Source organism: Alligator mississippiensis, chromosome 4 (assembly GCF_030867095.1).
Source record: "Alligator mississippiensis isolate rAllMis1 chromosome 4, rAllMis1, whole genome shotgun sequence".
Lineage (NCBI taxonomy): Eukaryota > Metazoa > Chordata > Crocodylia > Alligatoridae > Alligator > Alligator mississippiensis.
This window is the reverse complement of record NC_081827.1, coordinates 86,408,416-86,427,710: the sequence shown is the minus strand read 5'-3', so window position 1 is coordinate 86,427,710 and position 19,295 is coordinate 86,408,416.

The window sequence follows — 19,295 nt, the reverse complement described above, 5'->3', positions numbered from 1 at the left end:
CTCTGGGAACCAAGGCGGAAGCTTAGAATGAGAAGAGAGGATTTTGAGCAAGCACTGACACTGATCAACCTTTGTGCTGCTCAGAGTGTCAAAAAGCCCCAGTCAGAACTGATTCAGTCTTTACAGGTTTCTCTAAACGGTGTAGATTGAAACAAGTAAGTGAACCCACACTCATTTTTGAAACAAGAAAGGCAGCCAGACCCCTGCAGTGGCCCACACCAGTAGCCGGGGGGTGACAGAGCATGCCTCCCAGCCTGCCAGCCACTGCCAAAGGCACCTAAATGCAGCCAAGCAAGGCTTATCCTTGATTGGCTGCCCCCCCTAAACCCTTGCAGTCCCCCTCTTCCAGGGGGAAACAGTCCCTCAACTTGGGGCCTGGCTGGATCCCCCAGCCTCAGTTCCCTAACCTGCCCCTGGTGCAGAGAGGGGATTTTTCCCCTGTTACCAGACTTAATATTAGACTTTAGGTGTTAAGGTTGGGGGGGGATGTATCCCCCTAGCCCTGACACTGGGCGCACAGCCAGGATCTCCCTGGTGTTGTGGGGGTGGGGAGGGGGGAAGCCTGCAGCAACGGCTTTAATCCCCCTGTCTGCCTGGAGCCAGGTGTGATTCCCCCATCCATGCCCCACCCCTGCAGTCTCCAGTCCACCCTATGACCCAGCAGTGGACCCCCAGCAGGTCTCTCTCTGGTGTGTATGTGTAGGGGAGGATGGGGGGGGAATCCCATAACAGGGTCTTTACTCCGCCTGTCTGCCCAGAGCTGAAATCTGGGCTTGTCCCCCATCCATGCCCCCTCCTCATCCTCTGGGCCAGTGCGGGGGGGATGCTGTGGGGGGAGCCCACCACCATAGCCTAGAACCCAACCTTCAGCTGCCATCTCCTTGGCATGATGGAGGGTAAGTCCACAGCAGGAGGCTTTACTCCCCACTCACCCACAGTCAGGATTAGCATGATTCTCCAGTCACACCATCTTCTCAGGCTCCAGGCCACTGAGGAGGGAGTGGAGCTTCTGGCTGTGGGTGGGTGGGAGGAGTAAAGCCCCTATGGCAGGTTCCCCCTCCCCAGTCCAGGGAGATCCTGGCTGGTGGTCCAGTACCAGACTGAGGAGGATGGGTTTCTCCCCACAGCCTCTCCTAAGTCATCCCGGAGGCTGAGAAGGGGGGCATGGCTGGGGGACAAATTGGAGAGAGTCTAGCAAAGGACAACAAAAATGGTGATGGGACTAGGAGACATGTCTTTATGAGGAAAGACTGAGGGAACTGGGTTTATTTAGTCCAGAGAAGAGAAGACTGAGGTGGGATTGTAAAACCAGCTTTCAACTACCTAAATGGGGTTCGAAAGAGAATGGAGCTAGACTGTTCTCCATGGTCGCCGATGACAGAACAAGGAGCAGTGGTCTCAAGTTCCATAGAGTCATAGATTGTAAGGCTGGAAGGGACCTCAGAAGATCAGTGGTCCAAGCCCACTGCACCAAGCAGGAAAGATAACTGGCAGTCTGGTGACTGCCAGCAAGGTGACTGTCTAGTCTTCTCTTGGAGATTTCCAGGGTAGATGACTGCACCAGCTCTGGAGGGAGCTTATTCCAGTCTGGACACCCTGATTGTGAAGAAATGTTTCCTAATGTTGAGCTTGAATCAATCTTCCAGGAGTTTGTGGCCATTGCTCCTGGTTTTCCCTTTGGGTGTACTGGTGAACAGTTGCTCACCGAGCCCTTGATGTACTCCCCTAGCATAGCGGTAAGCTGCTACCAGGTCCCCCCTCAGCCTTCTTTTCCTCAGGCTGAAGAGTCCCAGATCCCTCAGCCTATCCTCGCATGGCTTGCTGTGTAAGACTCTGATTGCATAGGTAGCTCTTCTTTGGACTGTCCCAAACTTGTCCATGTCCTTGTTAAAGTGCAGTACCCAGAACTGGATGCAGTACTCCAGCTGCGATCTCACCAGTGCTATGTAGAGCGTAAGAATCACCTCCTTGGTTTTGCTGAGATGCATCGATTGATGCATGCCAGAGTATTATTTGCCCTACTGGCTACAGCATCGCACTGCCAGTTCATATACATACTGTAGTCTATCATTACCCCCTGGTCCCTTTCATTTGTGGTGCTAGTCAGTTTGGTGCTGCCAAGCCTGTAGGTGTGTTGGGGGGGTGTTGCCCCCCCCCCAACTCCCTCATCAGCCATCCAGAGGAGTGATAGTGCTCTAGCTAGGGAGCAGGGGAATGGGTCAAACCCTGCTCCATTTAGAAAGCACAGCCCAGGGGGTCCAAAGCATCCTGGGATGCTGGGAGTCTGTGAAGTTATATTGAACTGGCAGGAGATCTGGAACAGAACCTCCATAAACCAGCTGGATTTAAATCAGTTAAGTTTATCTTAAACCATTTTTGGCCATTTTGAAAGCGATTTAAGTGCACTGAACTTGTGTCCTGTTACAGGTTTAAACTGGTTTCTGATCACTTAAAATGGTTTATGTGTAACTTTTGACCCTAGCCCATAAGCTGTAATATGGCCCATAAACTAATTTCTTCTAACTAGTTTTGTGAATCTGGCCAAGACATTTTTTTCAGTTCTAACTAATCAGCAGACTCAGGTCACAAATACAAACTGAGTTTGCTAAATATTTCAGGGTGATTAAAATCACATATTTTTTGGACAATAATCTCACAAAAAATGTTCAGTTCTATCTAAAAATATAGTGATGGCATCCTTGCATCAAACTAATGCAACTGTATACCTTTCCCAGCAGCTGCAGAATAGACTCCTTTGTTTAAATTACAATTTGGTAAATACTGTCACTTCAGAGATAGTGACTGCAGACCATGAAAGCTAAATCTTATTTGACTTTATATGCCCAAATGGCACTCATTCAGCCATGTAACTGATGTTCTTGGCACTTATGTGTGTTTTGCAATTGTATACCTCCGGAAAAAAAGGTTATAAATGAGACCATTCTGGGTTTTATGCTGCCATGACTAAACTGCTACTGGTATTTGAGTTAATTTAATGCTAGCTCAGTTGTGTCTGTACTGCACTGCAGTCACAGTGGTATAGACGTGTTTCTAACCCTGTCTTCTCTTCACAAGTCAAATGGGCAGATAAATATTTTTATGATATTTCCAAATTAAACACGATACATGCAAATTTGCTAAAGCAAGCTGTTTTATCTAAATGTGAATTTTTAAAGAAGATATGAAAAAATGGGTCCTTAATGTCATGAATAACAGCATAATAAAGGTTTTAAAAAAATTAAAATTAACTCACAAAAATCTGTCTATAATATGAGAGGAACTGTTTTTCATCCATCCAGCCTTTCATCTAGATAAAAACCATCAAGCCATGTTTTCAAACATTTTTGATAAAGCTAATTATTTTTTTCATATTTAATTTTATGTAAGACTTAACACCTTGCAGACACTAGTTAAGAAGAGGATACGAGAAGCCACATCAATGTAGAAGATTCTCTGGGAGCACAAAGCTTGCAACCCCTCCACTTTACCATTTATAGAGTACAATTTACTATTCCCCTATGTGATTGGCCAGTTCATACACATCCAAAAAGGCATTTCTTTACCCAAAGAGCTTATAACTGTAGCAAACAGACTGAGAATCAAAAAGGTAAGCATGAGAAGCACTGGTCCTATTCTAGCCCACTCTTCTTCATTTGGACTTCTGCTTGGGGTTTTCCATTATGGTAGAACAACACAAAAAAGAAAAGAAATGTTTTAATTTTTATTATTTTATTTTTGTGTTCAGATTTTAGGTTCTTAAACGTTATGGCAAACAACATGACATAATATAAAAACTGTGGTGTTCCTCAGAAATGTGGGGGTTTGTCATAAATATTTTTATTTGTATTTCTTTTTGTTAACACATGCCATTACAAAAGATCTGTTATTCATATAAACTGGTCTTTACTCCTTTAAGTTGTGATTTTCAAGAAAAGACAAAGGTGTAGTTCCCACTGATTTTCATATCTAATCTTTATTGCTAAACTCCTCCTGAAAAATATGACAATACATGAGTTTTTTTCTGAAGTATGCATATTTTGCTTAAAATTTTTGCAGGCAGGTTACAGTTAACAAATAAATTAATTTTCTTCCATAACAAATTTATAAGACAAAACATGTACTATGCAGACCACATCTGGATTAAACTAATTTTCTGTTTGGGTATTATGTAATTTTTAAACTTTAAATAGCCCTGTAATAAAAAAATAAAAGCTCTTCCATTGTTGTGTTGTCTCAGCTCTGCTACAGAGAGTCAAATTCAGCAGAAAACCAGAATGTCATATGGACTCTTTAAATCCAACAGATTCCACAACTCAACATGCCTTAAGCAAAGTAAATCAACCTAATTTAATTTTATGAAAAAGACTGGCAGTAATACACATCTAGCACACATGCTATACACCTAGTCAGATGTATTTGGATTAGGAAGTATTATCAAAAGTTGTTTAACGAAAAAAATTGTTATCAGTGTCCACTGACATTATTTACAACATGAGTAATGGCAAGATTCAACACTGAAATAATAATACAAATGTGTACATTCAGTGTTACATAATTCTGATAGGTCTTTCATAAATAAATCCTGGTAACGCTAAACTGAATTTAGAAATGAATTCCTTAGAGACTGAAAGAGTATTTTGAAATGAGTAAGGGTATGAAAGGGATGTGTGTTTTAAAAGAAAATCATTTTACTCTATTTTTAATGCTTCTTTTATAAGACCAACATAAAATGAATGGTACTGTTTCACTGATACAACCCTTAAAATGTACAAGATAAACAGATTGCTGCTTAAGGACAAAGACTAAAATACATTCTGAGTCATACAGAAGTGAGAGAACCTTTCTGCAAGCGGCAGCTCAAATGCCTGGAAAAGTTGTAAGATCTGTAAAAGAATCCTAACGAGTCAAGCCATGGCAGGGGGTCGGACTTGATGATCTGCTCAGGTCCATTCTTACCTTACCAACTATGAAACTATAAGGGAAAAGCTTCAATTGGAGACAAACGGTTGGCTAATGAGACTATTGTACCCTAACCAGTCTGAGCTTGAGTAGATCATTGACTGTTTTGAGTCAACAATAGTAATGACATAGTTTGTGTTTGTAGTTCATGAAAAAAACCCCACCACTCCAGTTATATATGAGTAGAAAGGTAGATAGCCATGTTAGTCTGAAGCCAGGCAGAGGGCAGGGCAGAGTAAAACCTTAGGCTGCATCCAGACAAGCACAGATGTTTGTTTCCCCAGAGATAAGTAGAGGTGGTAAACCTCATACTGCTGCTAGTTGTCTCAGGGAACATTCATGCCAGGCACACTCTGGCACATGACAGGTTACCCCACATGGGGTAACCAGAATATACATTGTGCTGGCCCCAGTAGCCTTATCTGGGGTCCTGGGAGCTGGGGAAGGTACAGCCATGTTGCTCCTGTAGCTAGGAGCCTGGCCAGCACCTGGAATGTGGCTCTGGCCAGCCAGGTTTGTTTTGGGCAGTGCATGCTACCTCATGTGCTCTGCTCTGCCCTGCTTTTATTCTGCATGCATTTCTTTGACCCTGGGAACTCCCAGGGTTCACCATTTTATCGTATCATCATATTATGGGCTCACACTTTACCACAACAAAAATTGTGGAAAAAAGTAAAAAATCTATCTATGATTCATTCTTCAGAAACTTTAGGGAAAATTGTTGAAGGCTTCTTCAAAGTAATCTATTTTATCTATTTTTTTCCATATACAGTGTTTGCACACACTGCTGACGAAACCTATTTTTACTAAAACGAGAAGTGTTCAATGTAACCCAAATTCTTGTTGGAAAAAAGTTGATAATTTACATTGTATGCATTTGTCATGAAATAGAAAAGGTTTAAATCCGTGGCATTCCTACCTGCAATTACTGTAATTGCAGTGATGGAAAATTGAAGAGACTGATATTGCACACAGCTATGAATATTTTACCAGGTGAACCTTCAGGGTTTATCTAAATCTATGTAATTTAATCATTCATGTCATCTCTTCAGTCCAACATAGAACATAATTGCTGATTTTAGCAATTTTACTGCTGGGCCTTTGGTGTTAAATGGCTTGGTTGAAATAGAGTAGATCATTTAATTAAAAGGGAAAAACTGATGGTGGGTTGATTATACCACTTGTTATTTAAAGGTAACCTAACTTTTCAGTTCATATAGTTGGCAACACAGTTTTAGCTAGCTTTTCAATATACATTGGATATAGCATCAATAAAGTAGACACAGGATTTTTGACATAGATGTTTCTTTCTTCAGTAGGTAATGCTAGCTTCTTCCTTTTATACAATTATCTGCTACACAATGAATAAATTTGTGTGAATATTTCAAAAGGAAACTTGAAACCAAATTCAGTTTTTTAAAGTTAGTCTGAGATACCTTAGAAGAATTTGTTTTTCAGAAAATGTTGGCCGCTTTGTAATAATTACTAGGTCTTTTTAATGTATGTTAAAAAAATCAGCCTTCTTAAATTGAGTCATCCAAAACCAGTTTGAATCCCAAACCTTTGGAAAACATGGCTATTAAATCTTTAGGGTCTCTGATTTGCTTTTCTCTTACAATTCCAGTCCTTTTCTAAATAAAATAATAAATATCTGTAACATAGGACTATATTTTCCAAAAACATATGCCTCACTCAAAGAATTACCATAGAACAAAATAAGGTTTACAAGTTGTGGTATTTTTTAATCAAATACTTCATTCCTGTGATTTTGGAAGAATGACTACTTGCTATTTTACTTTATAATTCCTTTTTTTGCTGCTACACAATTGTTGCTTTATTTCTTAAACCTCCATTTCCTTACATTTGTTTTACTAGTTCCCCTTTAATTCCTTGCTGTGTGTTTCCTTACTTTAGCAATGTTTTTATTTTTCAGATTGAGCTCCTCATTCTTCATCCAAAATGGCAAAAATACATTAGCCTTTCTAATAAAGGAAAAGAGAGGCTATTTATAAGTGCCTGATCATAGTCTGCTTGTAGAACAAAGAAAGCAAGCAACTAAGGGTAACAAAGGAAAAGCCATAAAACATCTGCACCAACCCTTCCCCTCCATTAATCAATATCAAGTGTCAGATACTAGTAGAAAAATCTCAGATGCTCTGTGTGTGTGTGTGTGTGTGTGTGTGTGTGTGTAGAAAAATCTCAGACGCTGTGTGTGTGTGTGTGTGTGTGTGTGTGTGTGTGTGTATTTCCCCTTTGCTTTGTTTTCGGCAGCCTAGGAGGCATCCAGTGAGCACAGGAAGCATGAATGGAGACTAGATCAGCAGTTGTTACTTGCATGAGATGCATCATGCTTATGTTCCTCCGAGAGAGTCAGGACTACTTCATTTACTTCAAGTGTAAACTGGTATCCAGCTTAGAAGAAAAGATTACCTGTGCCTCCAGTCCTTCATCTTCACTGCACACTATAAGGGACAATGAAGACTTCTTGGATAAGAGGCATGAAAAGCTGGTACTGGAGAGGTCAAAAGGAAAAGAAGAGAAGTCGTAACATGCAACTACCAGAAGAAGGAGGATCCCCAGAAATCAAAAAGAACAGATTGAAGTCAGCAACTGCTTTCAAGCACTCTGTAATGGGACAGCTGGGGAAAAGGCAGAGTCATCAGAAGGCAAAACCCAGAGGCCTCAGCAATCTAGAAAGCAGGAAGTGCCAAGGCCCAGGGTTGAGAGATCTAATACCACCGCATCAAGAAAGAAAAGGAGAGGGGTTGTGATTGGGGACTTCCTTTCACAGAGGACAGAAGCACCAATTTGTTGCCTGGATTTGGAGTCCTGGGAAGTGTGCTTTCTGCCTAGAGCACATATTGAGGATATCACAGGAAGGCTGTTGAGCTTACCTGCCCCTCGGTTCACAACCCTTTCCTACTTGTCCACATAAGCACCAGTGATATTGCCTGGAATGAAAGGTGAGCAGATCGGAGGAGACTATGAGGCACTTGGAAGGAGGATTAAAGAGCCTGAAGAACAAGTGCTGTTCCCATCAATTTCACTGTTGAAGGTAAGGGCTCTAATAGGAACTGTAATATCATGAAAGTAAACATGGCTGAGATGTGATGTTGATGTGAAGGTTTTGGATTCCTTCACAAGTGGATGTTCTGGGTAGGAGGACTGCTATCAAGAGACGGGATCAGTCTGACCAGAATGGACAAGAGCATATTTGGGCATAACCTGACCAACCTAGCAAGGAAGCCTTCAAACTAGGTTTCAGAGGATGGTGAATAAAACCCTCCAAAAACAAAGCAAACAATTCAGAGGAGAAAGGACTAGAAGCAGCAGCTCAACTGTGGAGAAAGGGCCAGAAAGCCACAGGACAGCAACAAGTGATGCAAAAGGGAAACAAGTAGATCAGAATGCCAAATATGCCCGATGTAAGGCTATAAATGTGAGAAATATGGAGAACAAACAAGCTGAGGTAGATATCACAGCCTATGAAAGGAATTATCATATGATTGGTATCATGGGGACTTGGTAGGCCAGCTCTTATAGGTGAAATGTCAACATTGAGGGCTATCCTGTTTTGAAAGGACAGGGCTGGGAAAAAACGTGGTGGCATTGCCTTTTATGTAAAAAACCAACAACATATACTTGTTCCCTGGTTCAGAAGGAAGAAGACAGCAAGTAAAAATGTATTTGGGTGGAGATAAAAGGTAAAAGTATAGCACTTATATAATGGTCAGACTTTAATATAGACTGCCAAATCAAGAAGAAAAAGTGGGGCACTCTTCAAGGAGGTGACAACATTATCCAAAAATTATGAAGTAGTACTGACGGAGGATTTCAGTTTTATGGACATCTGCTGGAAGAATCATGCAGTGAAACATAAAATGTTAAACAATTCCTAACTTTTATGGAAGACAATTTTGTTTCAGAAAGCTGAGGATATAACTAGGGGATCATCTATCTTGGATTTTATACTGTTCAATAGGGTGGAGCATGTGAAGATGTGAGAAATTTTGGAGGAAGTGGTCACAATATGATTGAATTTATGATCCTAACAGTAGGAAAGCATGAGGTCAGAAGAACAAAGATACTAAATAATACAAGGAGATAGTAGGCATGATGTCATGGAAAGACAAACCAAAGGATAAAGATGCCCAGGAGGGCCAGAGGTCTAAAGGATGCAAAACTGGGACCCCAACAAGATGCTCTTCTGAAACAATGGATGAACAAGAAGAATAGAAAGGGAGCATTGTGGCTGGACAAATCTGCAGATGACATGGAAATGGGAAGGAGTACAAACACACTGGAGGACAGAAGTAAAATTCAGAAGGATCTTGACAGATTGTACGTTGGGATGGAGCCAATAGGATGGAGTTCAGTGCTGACAGATGCAAGGTGCTGTACATCGGGAGAAATAATAAAAAACACAAACACAAGATGGATGATACCTGGCTGGATGGTAGCACTATAGAAAAGGATCTAGGGGCCTTGGTGGATCACAGACTCAACATGAGTCTTCAGTGTGATGTAACTGCACAAAAGGCAAATGTAGTTTTGCCTGCATCAATACGAGCATTAGGTCCAAGATAAGATAAGGATAATAGGAATGCTAGACACAGTAGTTCAGACCCACATTTCTCTTCAGAGGTGTCTCACTTTGGGCTGAAAGGGAAGTGCTTCAGGATCTGGTCTGCTCAGAGGGGAGACACTCATTGGAATCAAGACATCTTTACTGTCAGCAGCATTTTGTTCACTCAGTGTAAAGCACAGCACTCCTTTTGCCTATCTGGAGAGGCAGCACTTGGTACTTCCAATAGCCCAACTAGAAAGTCATTTGCTCAGGAATTAGAAATCTGGATTCAAGGTTCACTCTACTCACATGGGATTCAAATCCTCATCACCTACTGGAAGTTCCTTTTGCATTCCTCCTATAGATGATGGCCTACTGGGTAGACAAAAGTGCTAAAATCATGGGACCAATAAGGATAATAAGATAAAGGGATTGTTACTCTATATCCTAGTGGTTTTGGTACTCCCCTCAGTAGCAGGAGTTCTTGGTTCTGGATCCTGCAACCAGAGTTGCATCTATGTGCCAGTTACTGACTGTCTAATGTAGTGGTTCCCAATCTTGGGTTGTGACTCAAATCAGGGTCTCAGGGGCAATGCCAGTGGCACCTCACAGAAAAGAGGAGTCATGCCGCGTGCTGGGAGCTCCCCTGTCCCGACCCCCAGACTGTCACCATCACCAGCACTCCACTCCCAGCAATGGGGTGAGAAAATGAGAGGTTGTGGACCACTGGTCTAATGTAAACAGCATACACAGACCAGGGAAGCAGCACAGAAGTATCTGACTGAGGTGGGAATATTCCTGGGAGATTGGCACCCTAGTTTCTGGTTTGTCTTGTTTGCTCTTCATCTGTCTCTGTCAATTTTGCACAAAACACATCCAGAAAAGGGGCCCTTTAGAAATCATTGGTTAAAGCTCTAATATGGCCTGAAAGAGACCTGGGTTCAAATTCTTGCTCTGCTGTCTTCTAGAGTAAGATCTCCCACTTTGGTTGTAGGATCTGTAAGGCAGCAGGGCAGCCAGAGCTGGACATCCCTCATTCTCTTATAGTGAATCAATTCCACTTGGCACAGAAAATTAAATATTAATTGGAAGAAACTTCAAGAAAAAAGAACTTGAATCAATAGACTCGGAAATTCACCATGGCTGAATTGCCCCAAATAATTGCCCACCCCTGTTGTAGAGCTATGGGACAGGGAGGGGAACTGCTAGCACTTGCATCTCTGCATGAACCCCATCACAAAGCACCTCAGTGTCACTGAGCCCAGTGTCAGGTCTGTGCATACACCATGAGGTGCTTTGTGATGGGGTTCACGCAGGGACACAGACACCTACAGTCTCCTCGTCTCCCAGCCCTTGGGAGCCTTAGTGGACTCCAGCTACCCCTGCTGCTCTGTCAGCCACAGAAACCTGTCAGATGTAGCCAGGTAGGGGGGTGGGGAGGGGAGCAGGGGGACTGTTGGCATCTCTGTCTCTGCACAAACCTTGTCATGAAGAACCCTATGGTGCACACACAAATTTGACACCGGGCTCAGTGACACTGGAGTGCTTTGTGATGGGGTTCATGCAGGAAGACAGACACTAGCATCCCCTCTTCTCCCCTCCACTCCCCAGGGTGTGGCTGGCAGCTGGCCAGAGGCAGGAGGCTGGGCTGGGGACAGAAGTTTTGCTAATCGCTGGGAGACCCTGGAGGTGGGGCTGGCTGGGCTCTTGGCTGCAGCAGATGAGTGCAGACCAAGTTCCAGCATGAATTCCTGCAAGGGAGGGTTAGCAGGCAGCCGCAAAGCAGCCTGAAGCTGGCAGGCAGCAACCCATCTTGAACTGGTAGGGGATCTGGTACAGAAGTTCAATAGACCAGTCTGACCTAAGTTGATTAAGTCTGATAAATGGATTTCTGCCTTTTTTAAACCAATCTATTTGTGCTGAACTTCTGTTTGGTTACAGGCATAGACCGGTTTCCAATCACTTATACTAGTATAAGTGTAATGTCTGTACCTGGCCAGAACCTATGGGTCCTTGTACATGTGATGGGGGTTTAGCCCCCTAAATTGAAATAGTGGGCTTTTAATTGTGATGATTAAAACACACTATTTCAATTTAGAGACTTCCATCACTAACACAGCAAGGGGCCTGAACCTTTCCCCCCTCCACCCCCCGTGAAGCCTGCCCATGTCTCCTGTGGCCAGGGTGTGAGCTGCCAGCAGGCTGAGTGGCCACTGAGCTGCCAGGGTCCTTCCCTCCACAATGGCAGTGCCCCCCAGGGCCACCCGGGTAGGTTGCTAGCAGGCAGAGGGCTGCCTCAGCTCAGGCTCAGGCTCAGGGAACAGTTGGACTGGGCTGGGTGCTGTCTCTGAGCTGGGGCAACCCCTGGCCCGCTAGCAGCCTGCCCAGGTGGCCCCAGGGAATACTGCTGCTGTGGAGGGAAGGACTGGGCCCCCCAGCAGCTTTTTTTTTTTCCCCAGTGGAGCCTGCCTGTGTGAGCTGCCGGTCCTTCCCTCTATAGTGGCAGTGCCTGCAGGGGCTGGCTAGGTGGGCAGCTAGTGGGCTGGGGGCTGCCCCAGCTTGGAGGCAGCACCCACCATATCCAACTTTTACCCAATCCTGCTTGGGCTTTAAGCACCATGTGCACTGTCCCTGCTGCCTTTCTACTGCTGGGGACTGCCCAGGAACTGGCTGACTTGCCCCAAGGCAGTGCAGGCAAGCAGCAAAAGGGTGGCTGGGTGTGCTGGCAGCTGGAGAAGGCAGCAGGGATGGTGCATGTTTTGCTGGAAGCCTCAACAGGCTCAGGGAAGAGTTGGATTCAACAGATGTTCCTCTGAGCTGGGGCAGCACCCGCCCACTAGCTGTCCGGCTGGTAGGACCCAGGGGGCACTACCACCATGGAAGGAAGGACTGGGCCTCCCCGCAGCTCAGGAGACACTCAGCCTGTCACCAGCTCATGTAGGCAGGCTTTGCCAGAAAAAAAAAAAAAGTGGGGCATCCCCCAGACTGCTAGCAGCTCACCTGAAAAGCTATGGGGGGTGCTGTGACTGTGGAAGGAAAGACCAGGGTCCCCCGCAGCTCAGGGACCACTCGTCCCACTGGCTGCTTGGACGCCGGCCAAGGGAGATGTTCACACACACACACACACACACACAGATCAGGCCCCTTGTCACTTCTGCTGGCCCGGGGGGGGGGGGGGGCGAGGAGGGGGGGAAGGTGAGGTGATCTGTCAAATAAAAGGCTGGAATGTTACAAGTAGCTATTTTACAAACTAAACTACATGGGGAAGTTTTTTAGTTTGAAAAGTAACAAACTAATTTAAATTGCAAAAAAACCCATACATGTAAAGTGTGATGCAATTAAACTGCAAAATGGGCAATTTTTGTCATGTGTACAAACAGTCTATAACTTTATATTCTGAAATCTTTTATATCCCTTTTCCCAAATAGAATCACAGAAAAAATATCCAGATTCCAAAATCCAGAAACAGTTGGATGGCCTTTTGAAAGTCCTTTTTTTTAGCTTAGTATTTGAAGATGCCAGAGACATGGGTTTCTGAAAATGTAGTATATTCAACTTCAACAAGTGAAGGTAATGTCTATATTGCTCAATAGCATTCTCTTTGGCCAGTTGTGATGTGCAAAGTATCATATTTGAAATATTTAGCCTCCCTCAAACCACAATTTTTCAAGTTCTGGCAGGACTGATTTACCCCTTCATTCTTTGGAGGTAAGGAAGTTATGTCCTTTGCAGTTTGCCGTGGATGGACCTTTTGAATGCATAAAAACCAAGGATCTGCTCTACATGAATACAAATGATTTCATAATACTGATCATATGAGCTGCACTAAGATGTATTTAATTAGAATGTCCCCATTCCCCGTTGCCATGCAAAATGAAGCATACTGACTGATGGCTGGCTGTGGAGGCAGCTGATTTCTCTGCTACTGTGTTCATGTGGAGAGGAACAAAAAGCAACAGAACAAATATGATTAGAGTACAGCGGAAAAAAGAAAGGAGGAATTCTTGCTCCATAGGACACAGTCTTTTTTTACATGAAATCATGACCAGGGATCCATGTTTTCTGCCTCCCATAGAAAAATGGAAAAAATGCCAATTTTCCCTTTTAACTGAGAAAAATGCACGTCTCATTTAACAGAGAAACATGTAGATTTTTCACTTTTGCAAAGAGCTCTCTGCAGGCTGGTGGACTGCCAGCCTACAAGAGGCTGGGGGGAGCGGGAGGAAACCAGTCAGGCAGGGGGTACTTATGTATGCACATAGCCGCCGGGCAGTCTGGAGAGCAGCTCCTGCAGGTAAGTCTGGGCAGGGACAGGGGGAATTGAGGCCCTCATAGTGAGGGAGAGAGGGAGGGAGTTGGGAAGGGCAGCAAGGCAGGGAACCTGATTCCACAGTGAGCAGCCCTCTCTAACCCCCCCACCATGGGCTCCGCTTCAGCTGTATGGCATGTGGGGGAGTGGGAGCCAGGATCTGCTCCGCTGTCGCAGTTGCTGCCTCCCATGGGTGGCAACCAGGGCTTGAGCGCTGTTGAGGGGGGTAAGAGGCTGCAGACCTGGGACCCTGGCCCCATAGCCCTGGCAAATGGAGTCCCCCTCTGGGGGACCAGGGGGCTGCAGGTGGGGAGTAAAGGGCACCAGCAGGGCCAGGGGGCTGTGGCTTAGGAGTGAAGGGCCTGAACCTGTGTCCTGGTAAGCAAAGGGGGACAGGGGGTGCTTTGATTTTCCATGATAAAGAACCCAAAATCAAATACCAAAATGTATAGGTATTTAGAATGCATTTTATTATAGTAACTGAGGCACTGGTAGGCTTCCAAATTGCTTTAAAATTGTAAACATATCAATACAACATTGTGTTCAATTGATAGCTATATATATAGTGGTGTTTCATTTTAATCACGGGTTTTGGGTTTTAAATCAGAGAATTCATGTTTATGAGCAGAGAATTTGCCATTTTTAAACAGAGAAATGCAGGATCCCTGATCATGACTGTAGCTGTAAAGGGGCAGGTAAGATGGGGGGGATGCTACTAGGAGTCCACACAGGAACATGGGAGCACAAAGATTTGGTGCAAATAATCCTGGCTTCTGAACCATAAGAGATTTTAACCCCTACAAGGAGTGACACTTCTAATTAGAGCAGGTTTTTTTCTCTCTCTCTCTTTGCCTTAGCAAGGAGAGCTCACTTTTCCAAAAGGTCAACAACACATTCACCTGAGTCTTTTGAATTAATCAAAATGCAGTGATTTTTTTTTCTAAGAAAGAGAAACTGAAAGATTAAGATGTTGCAGTGAAATTTGAGAGACCAATGACAATTGAAGCCTACTCCTTTGAGTTCCAAGCCATGTATTCAGCTACTTAAACAAGTAGCTAACGTTTTGCTAATTTTTTGGAAATGTTGGCCAGAGACTTAGTGATTCCTAAGAATTTCCATACTGTCACATATTCTGGAGAGCTTGCCATGTACTGCATAAATTAAGTTCCTTCTTCATTACAACAGGACCTGCTCCCTATGATGTAGCCAACATGATAACACTTAAGACATGGAGGGCTCTGTTACTCTATTGAATTAGAGAAAGGCAGTTAGTCTGAAGTCTGGCAGAAGGCAGGACAGGGTGGCTTGCATAGCTGACAGCCTACTTCAGATGCAAGTCCATTCTTAGTATTTTATGAAGCAGGATGTTGCCTAAATTAGCCTCGCCGGGGAAAGGTGCCACAGGAAGACATGGAGACACCACCCCAAGCAAGACAGGTGACATATGCAAGGAGTGCCCAGGTAAGAAACAGGGGTCTGGACAGTCTTTCTAATCGGGGGATGGTACGCACAGCTATGCAAGACCTTAAATGCCTGTATACCAATGCTCGGAGCATGGGGAACAAACAGGAGTAACTCACCCTCGGAATAGCCAGTTCAAACCCAGACATAGTAGGGATTACAGAAACATGGTGGGATTCATCCCATGACTGGGCAGTTAGCATTGGGGGCTATAGACTCTACAGGTGGGATAGAGAAGGAAGGAAGGGAGGGGGTGTGGTGCTCTGTCAAAGAGCAATACACATCCTCTGCCAGCAAAATAGAGTCAGAGGAGCGGGAAGCTGAAGTGCTTTGGGTCAAGATACAAGGGGGTCAAGGGGAGAGGGATTTAACGGTGGGGGTCTACTACAGACTCCTCAACCAAGGGGAGGAGCTGGACTGGGAATTTTGGGGCCAGCTTGCAGAGGCACTTAAGGCAAGGGATGTAGTTGTCATGGATGATCTAAATTACCCGGACATCTGCTGGGAGGAGCAGTCAGCCAGGTCGGACCATTCCAGGAGGTTCCTGGCTAAGATACAGGACCTCCACTTAACCCAGGAGGTGCACAGTCCCACCAGAGGAAATGCCCTGTTGGACCTGGTCCTGGCCACAGGTCATGATCTGGTAAGGGGGCTCCAGGTCCTTGACCACCTGGGTGACAGTGATCATCACTTGCTGGAATTCATCATCCAGCGTAGGGTGTCAAGAGCCTGCAGCAAGGCGGTAGCCCTAGACTTCAAGAGGGCCAACTTCAATGAGTTGAGATTGGTGGGAGAGGCACTGGGGTTCTTGAGGGCAGGGGAACTCAGTGGCCAAGATGAGTGGTCGTTCCTTAAGGAGACGATACTCAGGGCCCAAGGGGTGACAACCCAACAAGAAGCAAGGGGGGCAAGAGTGCCCACAAGCCTCCCTGGCTCACCGAGGACATCCAGGAATGCCTAGTTGCCAAAAAGGCAGTGTACACCCGGTGGAAGGGGGGAGGGGGGCTATCTCCAAAGAAGAGTATACCTCCACTGCTCGGGCCTGTAGGGGGGCTGTTAGGAAAGCTAAGGTGGACATAGAGCTAGGACTAGCATCCAAGATCAAAGATAATAAAAAGTCCTTTTTCAAATATATAGGGATGATGAAGAAGGCACTGGGAAATGTGGGGCCCCTGCAAGATACGCTGGGCAATCTGGTGGTTGCACCAGAAGAGAAGGCAGACCTCTTTAACAAATTCTTCATCTCCGTTTTCTTGTGCAGGGACTGGGACCCTCCCACCGTGTTTCAAGACGGACTCAAGGGGAATGCCTCAAGACCTAAGGTTGAGGAGGACCGGGTTAGAGTGCTTCTGGAGGGGCTGGACGTGTTCAAATCAGCAGGTCCAGATGCTCTCCATCCCAGGGTGTTGAGGGAGCTAGCAGGGGTTATTGCAGGGCCCTTGGCGTGGCTTTACGAGTGCTCATGGTGCTCGGGCCAGATTCCAGATTATTGGAAGATGGCCAATGTGGTCCCCATCTTTAAAAAAGGGAGGAGGGAGGACCCGGACACCTATAGGCCCATCAGTCTTACCTCAATCCTGGGGAAACTCTTTGAGAAGATCATCAAGGAGCACGTCTGTGATGGGCCGGCATCAGGGATGATGCTCAAGGGCAACTAGCATGGTTTCATTAGGGGCAGGTCATGTCAGACCAACCTGATAGCTTTTTACGATTAGGTCACAAAAGCATTGGATGCAGGTGTCGCCGTGGATGTAGTCTTTCTGGACTTCAGCAAGGCCTTTAACACTGTCGACCACCCCATCCTCATTAAAAAACTAGGTGACTGTGGCATCGATGCCTACACAGTCAGATGAATTGCAAATTGGCTGAAGAGTCACTCAGAGGGTGGTGGTGGACGGGTCATATTTGACCTGGAGGGAAGTGGGCAGAGGAGTCCCCCAGGGCTCGGTCCTGGGGCGTGCACTGTTCAATTTCTTTATCAGCGATTTGGATGATGGGGTGAAAAGCAACCTGTTCAAATTTGCTGATGATACCAAAATTTGGGGTGAGGTGGGCACGTTAGTAGGGAGTGAGAGACTGCAGAAAGACCTGGATAGGTTGCAGGGATGGGCTAACAAAAACAGGATGCATTTCAATACTGACAAGTGCAGGGTGCTGCACTTGGGCAGTAGTAACCAGCAGCACACTTATAAGATGGGAAACTCCCTTCTTGAGAGCATGGAGGCAGAAAGGGATCTTGGAATCATCATTGACTCCAAGATGAACATGGGCCGACAATGCGAGGTCACAGTCGGCAGGGCTAACCGGACCCTATTGTGCATCCACAGGTGCATCTTAAGTAGGGCCAAGGAGGTGATCCTCCCCCTCTACACGACACTGGTCAGGCCACAGCTGGAATACTGTGTTCAGTTCTGGGCACCACACTTCAAGAGGGATATGGACAACATTGAGAGGGTCCAGAGGAGGGCCACCCACAAGATCCGGGGACAGCAGGGTAGGCCCTACAATGAGAGGCTACGGGACCTGATCCTGTTCAGCCTTCACAAGAGAAGGCTGAGGGGGGACCTGGTGACCGTCTATAAACTCACTAGGGGGGACCAGAAGGGTTTGGGGGAGACCTTGTTTCCCCTAGCGCCCCCTGGGATAACAAGGAATAATGGCCACAAGTTGTTGGAGAGTAGGTTTAGATTAGACATCCGTAAGAACTACTTCACAGTTAGGGTGGCTAGGATCTGGAACCAACTTCCAAGGGAAGTGGTGCTGGCTCCTACGCTGGGGGTCTTTAAGAAGCAGCTCAGTGCCTACCTGGCTGGGGTCATTTGAGCCCAGTTTTCCTCCTGCCTAGGCAGGGGGTCAGACTTCAACATCTACAAGGTCCCTTCCGGCCCTACTTCTATGATTCTATGAAAGCTTATGACTCTCCGAATCATAGCTTTCATAGAATCATAGAAGTAGGGCCGGAAGGGACCTTGTAGATCTTCAAGTCCGACCCCGTGCCTGGGCAGGAGGAAAACTGGGGTCAAATGAGACTCTGTGTGTATGTTAACAAATGAATACCCAAATGACATAGGTGTTATACCCTTAACTCTAAGGTGCTACCCCACTCTTATGTTCAATAGAAATAGTTAACATATAACAAGTGTCTGGAGCCTCTCTCTTGATAAATTGGATTCCTGCCTTCCTATAAGGGTATAACACCTATGTCATTTGGGTATTCGTTTGTTAACATACACATGGAGTCTGATTTTCCAGTCTTGTATCTTAATGAATTATTTACAGCTGTGAAGAGATCACAGTAGACATCACATATCTTTTAGTGCCATGTACTAAAAATGACATTAATAATCTACATTGAAATCTATGAGAGTTTTGAACAGACTTCCATCAGACCAGGTGCTCAGACCAATCTAGGATTTCCACAGAGTTTTGTAATTGTACAGGCAAATATCTACATTAGCAAATCATTATCTAAACCGTTTGGGTGATTTGGAGTTTTTATGTGCTGAGCAATACCCTAGTAGAAGCACAGTTCTAGTGTATGTCCAATCTCTATTGTATCTCTCCCCTCCTCCCCACGCCAAAAAAAGAAATCTGAGATCCTCATTCCCTAAAATGTATACAAATTCTCTTCTAGATTATTTCTCCTTTTTAACTATCTCATGATGTCCTTAGGCCCTCATTATTTATTGTCTGACTGCAAAAAACATCACAATGGAATCATCTTTGTACTAGTGCTTCCTGACATAATCAAGCAGGAATAACAAGAGATTATTAGCAATGGATGGTCTGCCTTCACTGGCCTTGTGATGTTTAATTCATGAAGGTCCAATTATTAAAATGTCAGGAACAGAATTACACAAACTAGAAGGAAAGTGGAATTGCATATCCACTTAACATCTTTATTTATCCACCTACAAATCCATTAGTTGCCTAGCAAACAGGCAATTAAAGATCTAAGCACCTACTTGTTTTCATCAGTCCCCATTGTTTCTGTATGAT